Consider the following 16287-nt stretch of genomic DNA (forward strand, 5'->3'; position numbering starts at 1 on the left):
TCCTCTTGATTATATTCCAGAGGTTTTCAATTTGGTAAAATCAAATTTGGTAAAATCAATATTTTGTGTTTTTTTGATAGTAATCTAGCGAACACTGTATTTGCCTGTGTGTATGTGAGGTTGTAAATGTGTAAATGTGTGTAAAAGTGTGTGTGTACAGCAGTGTGTTGTGTCTCCGCAGGCCGGCTGGTTGTTATGAACATTAGCAATCAGGTGAACAGACGTTGCTAATTCAGCCCTGCTGATAAGATGTGTCGATGGAGCTTTGTGCGGTTGTCACTAAGGCCAAGTCGGCTGTCCGTGTTTCCTGAAGCGTGCTGGTCAATATTGGTACTAGAAACTTTCTCAAAGGGGGGCTGTTTGTTTTTCCTCAGCCGTCGCTCTCTCTCTCTCTCTCTCTCTCTCTCTCTCTCTCTCTCTATATGTTGTTAGTCACTTCATATCATGGAGTAAGTGTGAAATATAGGTACAGCTGTAACTGTGGGGCTGTAGGCCGCACTACAGTAAGTTTCCACAGGTCAGGTTTAGCTGCAGGTGTAGAATAATCTATTAATGAGCAATAGAGCTGTGTGCTGAACAAAATATGAGTTTGATGTTCTTGCATAAGTAAACGTACGTCTATGTGTGTGTGTGTGTGTGTGTGTTCGACTCGTGGGCAAAGCCAGCAGTCCTAGAGACAGTAAACTAACCACATCTGCCAACTTCCCCTTTCAGCCTCAGGTTATCAAATCCACACAGAGCAGCCGATAAAACAACAACAAAAAAAATCACACATTTAAACCCCTGAGACTCTCCTTCTCCACACGTCAGCAGAAATATCTCACAGTATCACAAGCTTTTAATACACTTTATTTCATTCAACTTGAACTTGAAAAATTGAACTAATTGGGCCATTAGTACTGTGATATTTTTTTTTTTTTTTTTTTTCATTTTTAGTTAAGGTTTTATGTCTTAATTTTTTTATGTCTTTTGTTTTTATTGGTAATCCCAATGTTTTTTCATAAAAAAAAAAATAGAATAGAAAAAGAAAAAATCAACACATTTTATTTGTTTGCTTTTTATATTTATGTCTAATTTCTCTGTTGGGGACTTATTTTACCATCAATACATTAAAATCAGATAAATGATAATGAATAAATGATTAATGATGATAATACGTTTTTAATGAAAGTCTGCATGTGTTAATGAAGCTTTTATGCACTTTATTAATGTTGTATTTGAGGTTAATTCTTCTGTTAGGGGCTATTTGAACCACTATTACTTAAAAAAAAAAACAGAAAAAATTATTAAACCCTAGAAATTATGAATTTATATTTTTATATATTAACAATAAAAAAGTCGTACTTTGAACACTTAGATATATGCATCTGGGAAAAAAATAAGAGACATAAAATGTATGAGTTTCTTTGATTTTACCAAATTAAAAAACTCTGGAATATAATCACCAGGAGTGGCATAAAGTTATCCAAAAGCAGTGTGTAAGACCGGTGGAGGAGAGCATGCCAAAATGCATGAAAACTGTGATAAAAAACCAGGGTTATTCCACCAAATATAGATTTCTCTCTCTCTCAGAAATCAGAGGAATTTTGAATGTTTTTTTTCATATAATTTTCCTGTCATTACTGTCTGTATCTCTGTAAGGTGGTAATGAAGTGTGGTGCTAATGATGTGTGACAGTAATGATGTGTGACGGTAAAGACCGTTTACACTTTTTTTCAGGAACCAAGCACAAGATCATGGATTTTCTAACATTACTCCACAGCTAGTTTAAGATCTACATTCAAACGCACACTGAACAAACAATGTAAATGTTTCTTTTTTAGTAAAATATGGTTATAATGATATACATGATCATGATATTGAATAAACAGATCTGCTCCATCACCAGAAGGAATAAGTACAAGATAAGACTCTGCACTCACTTCCAGTCATCAAAATGTCACACTTCTCTCCTGGTTGACGTGCCCCCTGCCTTTCTATGGTTTTTATGACACAAAAATTAAACCTTAATTAATTAAATAAGATTATATAATTACTCACAGGAGTCAGATGTATATGCAGTAATACAAATAGTGTTGGAGACGGTAATATATGGTCCAGATTTGAATCGATATGAACCAAAATAATGCATTTTGTGTCTTTTTAAGTTACTATGAAAAAACACATTGATTATTTTAATGAATTGATCACTTGTTATCATTATATTGTAGTAGAGAGGTTTTAAACTCTGGGTTTGTGATGTGATCAAACTAAATAACAAAATATTGATGTTATTTGTTATATGAAAATCAGTAGGATTTTGGTACCTATGCTACTAATTTAAGTAAAGAATCACCTTTATAGATTACATTAAATTACATTTAATTTAATTTAATATTATTGTTGTGCAGAATACAGGTACAGAGCCAATTAAGCAAAGTTAGCATTTATCCAGAAGTGCAAAATACAGTATAATTACCTGAAGTGCATAAAAGCAACTATGTTTTATAAAGGATAGTGAAGTGGTAAAAATATAGATGTTGAAAATATAATATAAATATAAACACAATTAGTAATGAAATGTCGTAGTAGGCTGATTATATGAACTGAAAGAGCAGCATATGTAAAGAAAAATTACAGTAATTACGTTATTGAATTATCATACGATATATGTGTAATATATACCTCAATAATAGCTGACCTTAAAATTGCCCCACTGTGAGAGTATTATTATTATTATTATTATTATTATTATTATTATTAATTACATAAAATGGTCCTAAATGACAATTTGGTACCACTTTAAAATAAGGCTCCTTTATAAAGGGTTCATACATAGTTTAAAGGGGAGTTTATTATTGGTTATTAATTAGGTTATGAACTATTAATAATCAGTTACATCACATACATTGAAAGCGGCCTGTCATGTACCAAATCCACTTTAGTTTATACTGTTAAACCTCAGATTTTACTAGACGCTTATTTTACTTAGTCTTTTCCATCAGTGATTATGAACATTTCTGTTAATAACTTTATTTATTTAACTACAATAACATGTTAAACTGACTGAACTGGCATTCTATATTCTATATAAATATCTATATATTGTTCTGTCTATTTAAGTGTTTTAAGTGCTTATTAATGTTTACTAATGTTACGTTAGTATTTATAACTTAATTTATATCCATTAATGAACTCTTTTATCAACCATTTATAAACCCTTTATAAAGAAGCCTTATTTTAATGTGGTACCAAATTGTAATTTAAGACCATTTTATGTAATAATAATAATAATAATAATAATAATAATACTCTCACAGTGGGGCAATATTAAGGTCAGCTATTATTGAGGTATATATTACACATTTATCGTATGATAAGTCAATAACGAAATTATTGTGACAGGCCTAATTTGCAAAGTCTAAAAATAAAACTATTCAAAATAATTGTTTATCACAGTTATTTCTGGAATATGAATGAATTAATATATGAAAAATCCTTAGTATCCTGAAATAATTGAAAACAACACTTTTTGACATGATGTAAATCAAGCAGCTGTTCTTTTTTGTATTTTATCAGATTATTTAATTAATAGACCAATAGAAATGCTCCAGAATGAGTTGGCATTTTAGGAGATATGAGTTTTTAGCGTGACAGTGGCGGTGTACAGGCGTGTTGTTAGTAAGCAGGCCAGGTTTTGCAGCTCTGATTTTGTAATGATTCATAGGCGACAATCTTTCAGAATTAATGTCATTCAAGAAAAACAAAGTACTGAGAAAATGAAAGACTGAAAGAAGAAGAAAATCTTTCTATCTACAGCAGAAAGCAGTGCATGTGTGTGTGTGTGTGTGTCTCAGAGGGAAGAGTGTGTGTGTGTGTGTGTTTAACATGTGTGTGTGCTGTAGTGTGAATTGCAGTAATTGCCTTGTTTGTTTTGTTTGTGCTGGTTCTGTGGGCTGGTAAGCCACTGCTCCACTGCCTCTGATTGTTTGTCATTTGCCATTTCTAGTGGAACTAACAAGCATACAGCACAAGTGGGATTGAGAAATTGTGTGTGTGCATTCGTGATAGAGGGAGAAAAAACTGTCCCTCTCTCTCTCTCTCTCTCTCTCTCTCTCTCTTGTCATAGCATAAAAAAGAGAAAAACAATCTTTCCACCTACGGACGTTTTCATCTGCGTCCACGTCTCTATGGCATGCACTGAAAGCTAGATGATTGTGCTGACGCAGATCCCACTGTGGGTGTGTGTGTGTGTGTGTGTGTGAGCCTGTGTGTGCCTTTGCTTGTTTTTGTGCGTTTTCAACACAGAAATATTCCCACATCATAGTAAAAAGTGGGAGAAACTCAATAGGATTTACCTAAAGAAGCAGCAAATAATAAATCGCTAAATAAAAAAAAATATTTATTTAGATTTTAGAAAATTTGTATTACATCTACATATATAATTAGGGATGCTACCATATGCATGGTAAAGCAAACTGTGTACTGTATATCGTTTAGCAAATCTCAGCATGAAGTTATGCTTCAGATGTTTCTAGGCACCATCAGAAAGGCTGTGATTGTTTTAAATGAGTTTTTTTAATTAGTTTTTATTTTTAATTGTATTATTTATTTTTATTTCTTTTTTTATTTATTTATTCAGTTAGTTTTTTATTGTTGCTTTCATTTTGATTCCTATGTTCTTAGTTCATTATTATTAATGTTATCATTTCTTATCATTCTTATCATTTTACCTTACTTTTCCTATTATTATCTTTTCTTCATATTATATTTTATAAATTATATTTTTTACTTTTTATGTGTCAGATTTTTAAGGTCTTTACGGAATGTCCTATTTTTATTCAATGTCCCTTTTAAACTGTAGATGCATTGTAAATGAGGGTCACCCTCAATGTATTCCTGAGTGAAAATAAAGGTTGATTGATTGATTGATTGATTAGACACTGGATCCTGCCACAGGAGAGTGGCAGAGACTTTTTGGGTAGTGAGACTATCAGAGACTATTTGGGTAGTGTTCCTCCTGGTGAGAGATTGTGTACTGCTAGACATGCCTCTACAATAGACTCAAAGACATTTTACCCATTTGACAGACTATGAGAGGGGGCACATTATTGGACTAAGAGAAGAGGGATGGTCATTTTAACAAATCTCCTGTCATCTATGCTGTTCCTCAACCAGTCACCATTGCCTTTGTTTGCAGGAGTGTTTTAAAAGAGAACCCTGGACTGCTACGGACTGGAACTGTATTGTCTTTAGCAACAAATCCAGGTGTTGTTTGGGATTTGTTGGACTGGTTTGAGTATGAAGGCCTTCAGTTCTGCGTTTGCTGTGAAGTGTCTGCTAACCGATCACCCCTATTACTGATACAAGCGATCAATATGTGTATGTGTTGCCTCTCATGGCCGGGCTTCAGCCAGATAATGCTCACCCACATACATCAAGGGATTTCCCAGTAATGTCTCCACTAGGTTGCAAAACTTGCTTGGACTGCCAGTCAAAATTTTTATCACCAATCAAGCATTAATGGGACCAGCTAGGATGGCATCTTCAGCAACCTACAAGTGTAGAGCAGGATCTACAGGCCCAACTGCAACATCTGTGGGCAAATGTTCCACAGGATACCATACAAAAACTGTATGTCTTTCATACTGTAATCACTTACATTGGATATGCATTGATGACAGTTTAAAAAAAAAGCAGTGGCTGACTTCACGTGTGTATATTTCTGCTATTTTTCAATTTCTGATATACAGCTCTGGAAAAAAAAAAGAGATCACCTAAAAATCCTTAGATTTTACCAAATTGAAAACTTTTGGAATACAATCAAGAGAAAGATGGATGATCACAAGCCATCAAACCAAGCTGCTTGATTTTTTGCACCAGGAGTTTATATTAAAGTTAAGCATAAAGTTATCCAAAAGTAGTGTGTAAGACTGGTGGAGGAGAACATGCCAAGATGCATGAAAACTGTGATTATTCCTCCAAATAACTCTTAAAACTTTCCTTGCAGAATCCTTCTGTCTGTAGTTCTTTATTTATCCTAGTTTTAAAGAGTTGCGAGACGAAGTCAGCTAAAAAAAGTAATGGAAAGAAAGGTTTGAAAGCTCTGCATCTATTTTAGCCATTTCTGATTTTCTGCAAATAAATGCTCTAAATGACAGTATTTTTATTAGCAATTTGGGAGAAATGTTGTCCGTAGTTTATAAAATAAAACAACAAAGTTCATTTTACTCAAACATAAACCTATAAATAGCAAAATCAGAGAAACTGATTCAGACACTAAAGTGGTCTTTTCATTTTTTTCCAGAGCTGTATATGTGTGTAATATGTGTGTGTGATATGTGTGTGCGTGTGTACACGTGTTTGACCTCATGTCCTCACAAGGCACTAATACAAGCGTGTGTGTGTGTGTGTGTGTGTGTAGACACCTGAGTCACTGGAAGTACATTATCTCTAATGTCCACTTCTTTGAAGTGACCTCATGAATGACCGCTTGGCTGCGCTACGAAAGCAAGATAAGAGGCTGATAGTGGAGTGCTTCTGAAAAAGGTCAGAGCCATCATAAAACAATGATGGGCTGAGAGAGAGAGAGACACGAGGAGAAAGGCAGATAGATAGAGAGAGAGAGAGAGATAGAAAGCTGTTGACACAGAGATGTAAAGAAAGCACTGGGGAGGAGAAAAGAAGGAGGGGTGGATAGATTAAAATTATAGGGAAATCTGCGAGGAGCGCTGTGAGAGGGTGGAATAAAAGCGGCGCTGCTGGTGGTGGAAGTGAGAGGGGAGGTGGGACGACATTAATTAATGAATTAGTTGAAATTTTCATTCTTTTTTATGTTAATAATTATTATTCAGGGTTTGTGTTGACAGTGACAGCATCAATAAGCGGACTGTGAGACGTTCGCGCGGCCCGTCAGGGAGAGCAGCTCTGCAGCTATTCTCTCTTCACAGTGGAGACAGATCTTCTGATCTTTGATTTAGGATCTTCTGTCTGTAGCTCTTTATTTATCCTAGTTTTAAAGAGTTGCGAGATGAAGTCAGCTAAAAAAAGTAATGAAAAGAAAGTACAAGTGTCCAAAAAGTTAGTAAAATAAAGCAAATGCTGCTTATTAGGCAGTTTTCTGTTTTTTCCTTGCTTGGCCTGCCCTGCGTTTGAGTGGTGGCTGCTTGTATTAGGCCTCTGCTACGTTTTGCTGCTTTTCGGAGAATAATTGATGGCATTGCAGCGGACAGCCTGTCTGTAGCAGTGGTTATAAAACACGCCGGGACACTGTGCTATTCTTCTGCGAGCCAGAAGTGAAACATTTGCCGAGATGTTGTCTCCCAGTGGCTCGATTTTGGATCTTGTCCAAAAGATGTAACTGGAATATTGCAGTAGATGAGAGAGGCCTAGTCGCGTTCTGGCCTTGTGTGCTTGATGAAGTGCGGTATTAAGATGATTGTGGAGTCCAGGGAGAGCGCGCAGGCTGGGAGAATTAAAGCCGCTAGACGTTATGATGTTGTAAGAAGGATGCAGAGTGCTAGCCTATATAAAACTTTCTTCTCTGGGAACTAGTTTGATTTTTATAATACAAAATGCTACAGATGACTGAAAATGCTTAGAAATAAAGGTGATAGAAAAGACTTCACGATGTCCACATCTATGGGCAATTGTGCCACAAGATACCATACAGAACCTGATTGTCTTTAATACTGTTATTACTTACGTTGTACATGCATTGATGGCACTTTAAAAAGAGGCAGTGGCTGATTTCACGTGTGCATATCTCTGTCATTTTTCAATTTCTGATATAAAGCTCTGGAAAAAACAAGAGCCCACTTATAAACTATGAGTTTCTTTGATTTTACCAAATTAAAAAACCTCTGGAATATAATCAAGAGGAAGATGGCTGATCACATGCCATCAAACCAAGCTGAACTGCTTGATTTTTGGACCAAGAAAGGCGTTAAGTTATCCAAAAGCAGTGTGTAAGACTGGTGGAGGAGAATACTCCAAGATGCATGAAAATTGGAATTTAAAACCAGTGTTATTTCAAGGATAAAACTTTATTTTCTGGGAACTTTACCCCTGTTTTCTTCCTAATTTGCATAACCAATTACCCAACTCACCCTATCAGGAGTAATGCCCCCAATACTAGGAGGCTCTGATACATGAGCCAACAGTCGCCTGTGCATCACACTTAAAGGAATTAAGGTAGAGAGAGCCATCTACCCACCCAAAGAGAGCAGTGCTAATTGTGCTCTCTCTCAGACTCTGGCTGCTGAGGGCAAGGTTTCAAACTGGCATTTCTTCATCATAGTGAAAACACCTTAGTTCTTTCTGAAACCGAAAATTATATCTACAATATAAATTGACAGGTGGCAGATGGAATCCTGATCTGGCTCTTCCAATGGGTCACAAATAAAACTACATACTACCACACAAAAAAAAATCACACCTTTGTCATATTTTACCTGCTGTGTGAACAATTAGAGCTTTAGAGTGTCCAGATTGTCCAGACTGAGATTCATCCATACATACATATGATTTGTAATTAGATTTAAAAGCATTAGCAGTACTTTCAGAAGCACACTGTATATACATACTTTATACCCCACAGCTGACTCTATCTAATAAATGACTTACACAGCTGTCCCCAACAGGGGGCCCAGTAAAAACTTTCAGTTTATTAGTGTACCCACCATTAGGCCATTAGGTTGCCCCCTGCAGTGAGGTGAAAAAAGGACTGGGTTAACCTGCTAAGACCAAATGTGTCACCACTAAAACCACCCAACTGGTACATTGATTAAAATTAAATAACCTTTAACTTTACACCCATTTGAGATATCCACAACCTCTAAGTCCCAGAGAGGGTTAAATGCTTTGCTCAAGGGCCCAAAAGGAGGAGCTTATCAGATCCAGATACTGATCACAACCCTGTGATTAAATATCCAACACTCAAACCACTCAGTCCTTGTAACTTGATTTTCCAGTGAATGTTTTTACAAATGAGACACTTGAGATTCTAGATAATACATAGGTTTATGAGATATGATGTGTACCACAGCTTCTTAGCTTTCCTGTATGTTTTTACGAAGTTACTTAGTTATATTATATCTATAGTTTGATGATGAGATTTATGAGTTCCAGGTCATTTTAAATAGGAACTATACTGAGTTATGTTGCTTGTGCTTTTTGGAATGATACATCATACGGTTTTCGTACGACAGATGTTTTTAGGCGGAAAAGCAGCAGAAAGAGGGGGAGAGACAGTAGATAGATTTTACTTTTACAGTTTTCTAGCTGTTTATTAAAAAAAATAACGTTATTGTGCTTTTCTAAACCAATTTTCTTAAAGTTCTTTCACACACTTTCCCTCATAGTTTTAACTGGAATGACTCCAAAAGACCAAATTCCTATTACTACTTCTCCAAGATGTAAAAGCAATATAATTAAATAGTTTATTAGCATTTATATCTATTTATTTATATCTTTAAATCATATGCCCAGTACAGTCCTACTGTTATCTGTGAACATGTTCGCATGGTATTTCGATGTCCAAAATACTGCACATAGTATCACTAACAGTGCTAAGCTGGGAGAATGCTAACCATGCTATGTTACTTATTTTGATTGGATTTTACATAAAAAAGTGGTAAATGGTTATCAATCCAGTTTTGATAAACTCCAAAAATCTTTAGATGAATGTTTTTTGCAAATGTTTTGAAATTATAAGAGTGTTTAACTGGAACACAGTCAACTTGGGTGTGGCGTCATTCCCAGCTTAGATCCCAGTTTAGTCATGTCCACTTCCTACCCACATATTAGGACTCCATAAATCACATAATGCTACCAGTGCTTGGAGGGTCAAGGCTCCTATGTATTTCCTATTAGTCAGCCAATCACATCTTGTCTTGCTAATGCAACATCATTAAGATGAATGGAAATGAACACGCTAATTGTCAGTTCTGCATTGTGTGCTTTCTGAGACTCCTGGCCACATCATTAGGGATCAAATCTGCATTCTCTTGATGATTGGGCCAATGCTTAGTCGGCTGGGATCCTGTCAGGAAATATAAAAATCTGTAATATCTGCACTGCCAATGTTTTGACTGTGTTTGAGCTAGCAGCCAGATAATGTACTGTAGCTGCATATTTAATATTTTAACAGCTTACCACCAGTAGCATTCCACTAGAAACATATACCGGTACAAACCACACCATTGCTTACAGCTCACTAATATTGCATCAGACTCTACCTTTCATTGAATATTCAACTACTGAAGTACAGTAAAGACCAGAACTACAGAGGGTCCAGCCATGAGCCATGTATCTGTGTAGACCTGCCTTTAGGAGATGTTACACTGTAAGAGTCTTTCATATTGTTTTCAACCATTTAGTTCAGAGAGCAAAATAACCCTTCACAGCTTTTTTAAACTATTTAAAGTCAACTTCGTACCTGGTATTTGGAACAAATATAAATAGTACATATAGCAACCTATAGCGATATGTCTTTAACTTATCCGTGCAATGTAAAGATCTATTTTTGTATGTGTGTATTTACCTCAAGCTTGCCTTGCAGCATCCTTATATAATCAGACCTTTGCTTGGTGTGCATTTTTATTCTAGCTATTTGGGATTAGTAGGAGCTAACTAGTATAAAAGTGAAACTTTGTCTTTGTACATGATGTCATTTTTGCAAAAAACAATGTGCTTAAATAGAGACAGTAGTCAATATATACAGACAGACAATATATATATATGTAAAGCTAAAATTAAACTAGTTTCAAACAGAAAATTGGATGAGAATTTTTACCTGCCCCATGTTTCTGTCTGGGCTGGCTGTAGAAACATTTGACTGGGATTCTCCAACTTGTTTTCAATCAATTGAGTTAAATGTTGTCATGTGACCACTAGATGGTACAGGCAGTGTCTTCACAGCAAAAATCCTGTAATGTGAGACACCTTTAACACTGATATTTTGATATTAGGTCCAGTGGACATTTTTTGGGCTTATTTGATGATTTTTTGACAACATAAACCAACCTGTAAACCAACATGTATAGCACCCAAGGAAGAAACACTTTTATTAAGTAAAAAAGCACAAATGATATAGTCTACATCAATTAATGCACTTTTGTTCTGCTGTTAAGTTATTTACAAGTTATTTACATTCTGAAAACTTTGAGGGGTTTGGAGACTCCTAAAGGAAGCTTTAAAAGCTGTCTGTCCATTCTCTACTCCATTTAACCATTTTACATCAGTAACCTTAATCAACTCAAATTTTGCATATTTGGAAATAGACATAACTAGGCAATCGTAACAAAACAAAAGGTTTGGATGATATAAAATTATTTATTTGTATTCACTGGAATATTGATTTTAAAATGAAGTTGAGAAAAGTTCCAATTTATGATTTTTTACTCATCGTATTTGGACAGTTGCAGATTTACTGGAAAGAAACATTCTTATGCAAGAAGCATTCTAATAAAGTTGTGATACAAACCATTATTATTTAATATATTTTTTTTCTAGAATGTTCCTGGAACTTTATTTCTGTAACGTTACAGGCTAACCTTCCTAGAACCATTGCAAAAAAGTTCTTAAAACATTCTCTGTGTCACGAATGTCAGACCCGGGTGAGACACGTGGATTAGAATCAGAGAATTTATTAAGTATGGTAAAAGTACCACAGGGAAAACCAAGCATGGGTGTAGCTAACAACAGTAGGGCAGCATTAACCAACTACATACCAGAGTGTTTGAAGCCGAAGGTCATACACAGAGAATAAACAGCAAAAACCATGGGCAAGGCAGAGAGGAAGGTCCAAAAACAACAGGCACGGGTCTAAACCAGAACACAAACTTAAACAGAAGGGCTAAGCTAACTCTAACTGTTAGCTGTGACTATTGAGGGGTTAAACTGGAAAGTTCAGCTTATGCTGGGACAGAGTGTGAGGCCGTTTCTCATTAGATTGCATGAGATTTTTTTTTACATTGTTCTGTAAGGCTTGTCGAAGCTCATCCCAGTTTCTACAAAAGAACACATTTATGGGAAGAGCATGGATAGGTCAATTGCGAGCGTATACAAATGAAATGGGAAAAAGACAATAGGAATAGATGGATAAATCTAGATGGATGGATGAGAGTATAATCAGATGGGCTGGGGGAGGAAGGGGGGGAGTGTTTGTGTCTCCAGTGCCCAAAATGTCCAGCCAGATGGAGACACTCACAGAAATAGCTCCAGAGCAGAAGCCTCAGAGGAGAGGCTTACAATGGCACTTGCCTTGATTAGCTGAATGGCACTAGTGAATGAGTGGAGACTGCGACATCCCACCAGTTTTCACCCCCCCTACACACACACACACACACTTATTCAGATATGACCAGACTGGTGCCTTCTGGCAATCAGTGTAATGTATATCTGTTTTAGTGTATTAGCCAAACGGCACCAGTTGTTCGCGCTAAACAAAGAACAGGCACGTGGATGAACAATGCAGCTTCTGTTGAAGCTGTTGTGTTTTTTTTTAATTACGCATAATTTAGTCTTTTCCTCAAATGGAAATGTGATTGGTGTCAATATATAGACCTAAAATATGCAGCAATCAAGCATAACATTATGACCACCTGCTTGTTTCTACTTACATTTTATATTTTTACAGCTCCAGTGATCTTATAGGAGCATTTTTTCTTTTATCCTGTTCCTCAGTGGGCCAGGACCACCACAAAGCATTCTGAGCATGAGTATGGGATGATCAGATACAGCAGTACTGCTGGAGTTTTTAAACACCCAAGCGTTACTGCAGGACTGAGAATTGTTCACTAACAGTGTCTTGTCAGCAGCAAACGGTGGGCACTGATGAAAGTCTCTGACTTTACTTTATCCACAAGGTGGAGCAGCTGTTGGTAGGAGTGTTTAATAGAGTGGAGGACTGTGAGTGATTAAACACAGTGTTTAAAAACTCCAGCAGCACTACTGTATCTGATCTACTCACTGTACCAGCAGCACAACACACACCAGCACAACACCTCATACACCACCTCCATGCTAATCACTGCTAATCACTACAGTGCTAAAAGTAATGACCCACCACCCAAATAATAATAATAATAATAATAATAATAAAAATAATAATTGCTCTGTGGTGGTCTCTCCTGTACAATAGTATAGTATAATAGTAGTTTTTGTCCCATGACATGTGACCTGTCATTGTATATAAGGGTAAAATAGTGGTCATACTGATGCTTTTAGTGGTGCTATCTTGCCTTACAGCCACCAGCATGTGGCTTCACTGAACTGCTTTAAGACCATAACTAGGTCAGATCATCCTAGTTCCTATATGTTTCACCACACGTTCATAGTCCATCCCTACACACCAAGCTCCATAAAAATAGTTCTTTTGGGAGTGACTTTGACTAAGGCCATGTTTCGCAATCCTGGTTCTAGCGCCACCCTTTGGGACACATACATACTCTAGCAGAGGTGGCCTAGACAGCACTTGGTAACAACCCCCTATTGGAAGGAGATGTTTTATCACTCTATAGAGCACCTTAGCAACAGGAGTTAGTAAGTTAGTAATTTAATAAATAAATAAAAATTAAAAAATGTTTAATTGCCATTGATATCACAGCATGAATCAGGATACCCTACATCTAGGCATGAAAATTGAGGGTTAGGGCTAAGCATTGGGGAAAGAGTGAAATGGGATTGGGTGTAAATGGGCTTAAATGTGCTGGAACCACCAGGATTGGTCAATTTTAGACTATAGTAACCATGGCAGTGAGTGTTACCTAACAAATAAAGGAATTGGGTCAGTCATGCTAAAATTTTCAAATTTTCAGTCAAAAGGAGAATTACATGTCTTAATTGTAAAGGGAACCCAGGACGTTTTATCTGAAAAAACGGAATTGAGAATCCCCACAATTGTATAAGTTATGAGGTGTTATCTGAATAACACTGGGCAGTGTGCTCATGACAAGGCTATGTAAATTGTCGATTTGCAGTGTGATAGACTGATGGTGGGTGTTAGATGGATGGGAGTGTCCATTTCTGAAAATGGAACTTCCAAATAGAAACCAAACAAATATGCTCAAATATGTGAATTCTCATTAGAACTACTTTTATTGCTAAGCATATATTTATGACCCCATAATTGGTTCAGCGATTTTTTTAAAGCAACAATAAACATGCTTTTCATGCTTGTCTTGTCTCGTTGTCTTCGTAGTCCACTGGGTACATGGCTGACCATGTAGCAGGACACAACATAAAGTCAGGTAATCATCTGCACCTGCAGAATAAAGGGATGTCCCTGGAGTCCCCCAAATCCAGCGAGCCTTCAGTTCTCATCGCTTACTGAAGCACCGCAGAACAATATTCCTTCCTCATAGCATTCAATCATGTTTTAATGGAAACTTCTGCTTATTGCTCCTTTGGGTCAGCGCTGATTTGCTGTTCCGGAAAGCTAAAAGCTTTGTTGTTGTGTTGAAGCTGTAAGAAAAATGTATTTTGACTGCTGCGCAGATTTGACAGGTTTGTTTTGCTTTGTGGATCAGAGGAATGCATTCTTTTTGAGTTATCCTCTTTTCCATTTCTGTCAGCTCTACTTAGAGTCCCCAGTGCTGTTCCGATTACATCCCTATCTGGCTCTTTTGTCGCAGTAAATGAGTGAAGGCTCCACACAAACAATTTTGTCCTTTTCTGTCATCACAAAATTTCCCTTTCTCATAAAATGTAATCATATTTTAATAGAACTTTCTGCTACTAATACTGCAGTGGGTCAAACCTGATTAGTTGTTTTGGGATGCTTGAGTAATTTTTTCATCAGAGTTGTTTTGATTCTATATGTTCTACAGTAGTGAATGAGTCAGTGCACCATAAACACCATTAATATGCTGTTTTGTTTTCGAAATGTTATTTTTCATATTTCAGCTTAGGTTCCTTAACCTTCTTAATTTTAAGCTCTGCTTAGTCAGGTCAGTTTGTCTCAAACAAAACATGTTGATGGATGACAAATAGGGAGAACAGAATCTCTACCATTGCTGCCGCTATTACTCTATATCTCTCAGCTTGTCCACAAATGCATGTGTACAATGTTTCCTTTAGTGGTTCAAAGCGTGAATTCCACTTCCTGACTGTAGGTATCTCTGTAGCAAGAAATACCAATTCTTGCATTGTGATTTGAAATGCTACCTCACTCACTGGTAGTCAGCTAGACACAACTAATATGTTTGTGTGGGTGTAGACACTTACAAAACAGTTTAATAATTTGACAGCTGGCAACAGTTTAATAGTTAGGCTATAGGAAGCCATAGTTGACATATATGTGTAGACAGGCCCTTTGTAATCACTGTTTTTAATAATACAAAACCACATTGGTTGCTGGCAAAATGCATAAAATTACATAAATATACTGTTCATTTCATAGGGGGTTGCATAATATAATGTTTTTAAAGAAAGAATTAAATAAGTAAATAATTAATTTTATTTGTGAAATTATAGAATGTAGAATTGAAACCTAAATAGTGGGTGTAAATAGAAAATTTAAGTTTTGTATTTACATTTGTATTGATTTATTAAAATCAATTCGAAATGAAAAAAATCGAAAATCACTTCTGAGTTGTTTGTCATATTTACATCCACATTTAAAAATGTATTATTGCATGTATATCTTTTTAGTGTAATAATGTTTTTTTTAAGTAATAATGTTGAATATATAAATATTAGAACCAAATTATTATGTTTTTTCTGCTAGTATAATGACTGATATTAAAAAAAAAAACAAATTATGTATAGATAAAGCTCTGGAAAAACATTAGAGAACACTTAAAAATGCTGATTTTCTTTGATTTTACCAAATTGAAAAATGTGATCACAAGCTATCAAACCAAACTGAACTGCTTGAATTTGTGCACCAGGAGTAAAGGCATAAAGTTATTCAAAAGCAGTGTGTAAGACTGATGGAGGAGAACATGCCAAGATGCATAAAAACTGTGATTAAAAACCAGGGTTATTCCACCAAATATTGATTTCTGGACTCTTGGAACTTTATGAATATGAACTTGTTTTCTTTGCATTATTTGAGGTCTGAAAGCTCTGCCTCTTTTTAATTCAAGCATTTCTCATTTTCTGCAAATAAATGCTATAAATTATGATATTTTTATTCGGAACTTGGGAGAACTGTTGTCTGTGATTTGCAGAAAAAAACAACAATGTTCATTTTATTCAGTCATATACCTATAAATAGCAAAATCAAGAAACTGATTCAGAAACTGAAGTGGTCTTAAATGTTCCCTTCGAGTGTTTTCGCATTGGCTGAGTCGGACCAGAGCT

This window comes from Astyanax mexicanus, chromosome 2, assembly GCF_023375975.1.
Source record: "Astyanax mexicanus isolate ESR-SI-001 chromosome 2, AstMex3_surface, whole genome shotgun sequence".
NCBI lineage: Eukaryota > Metazoa > Chordata > Actinopteri > Characiformes > Acestrorhamphidae > Astyanax > Astyanax mexicanus.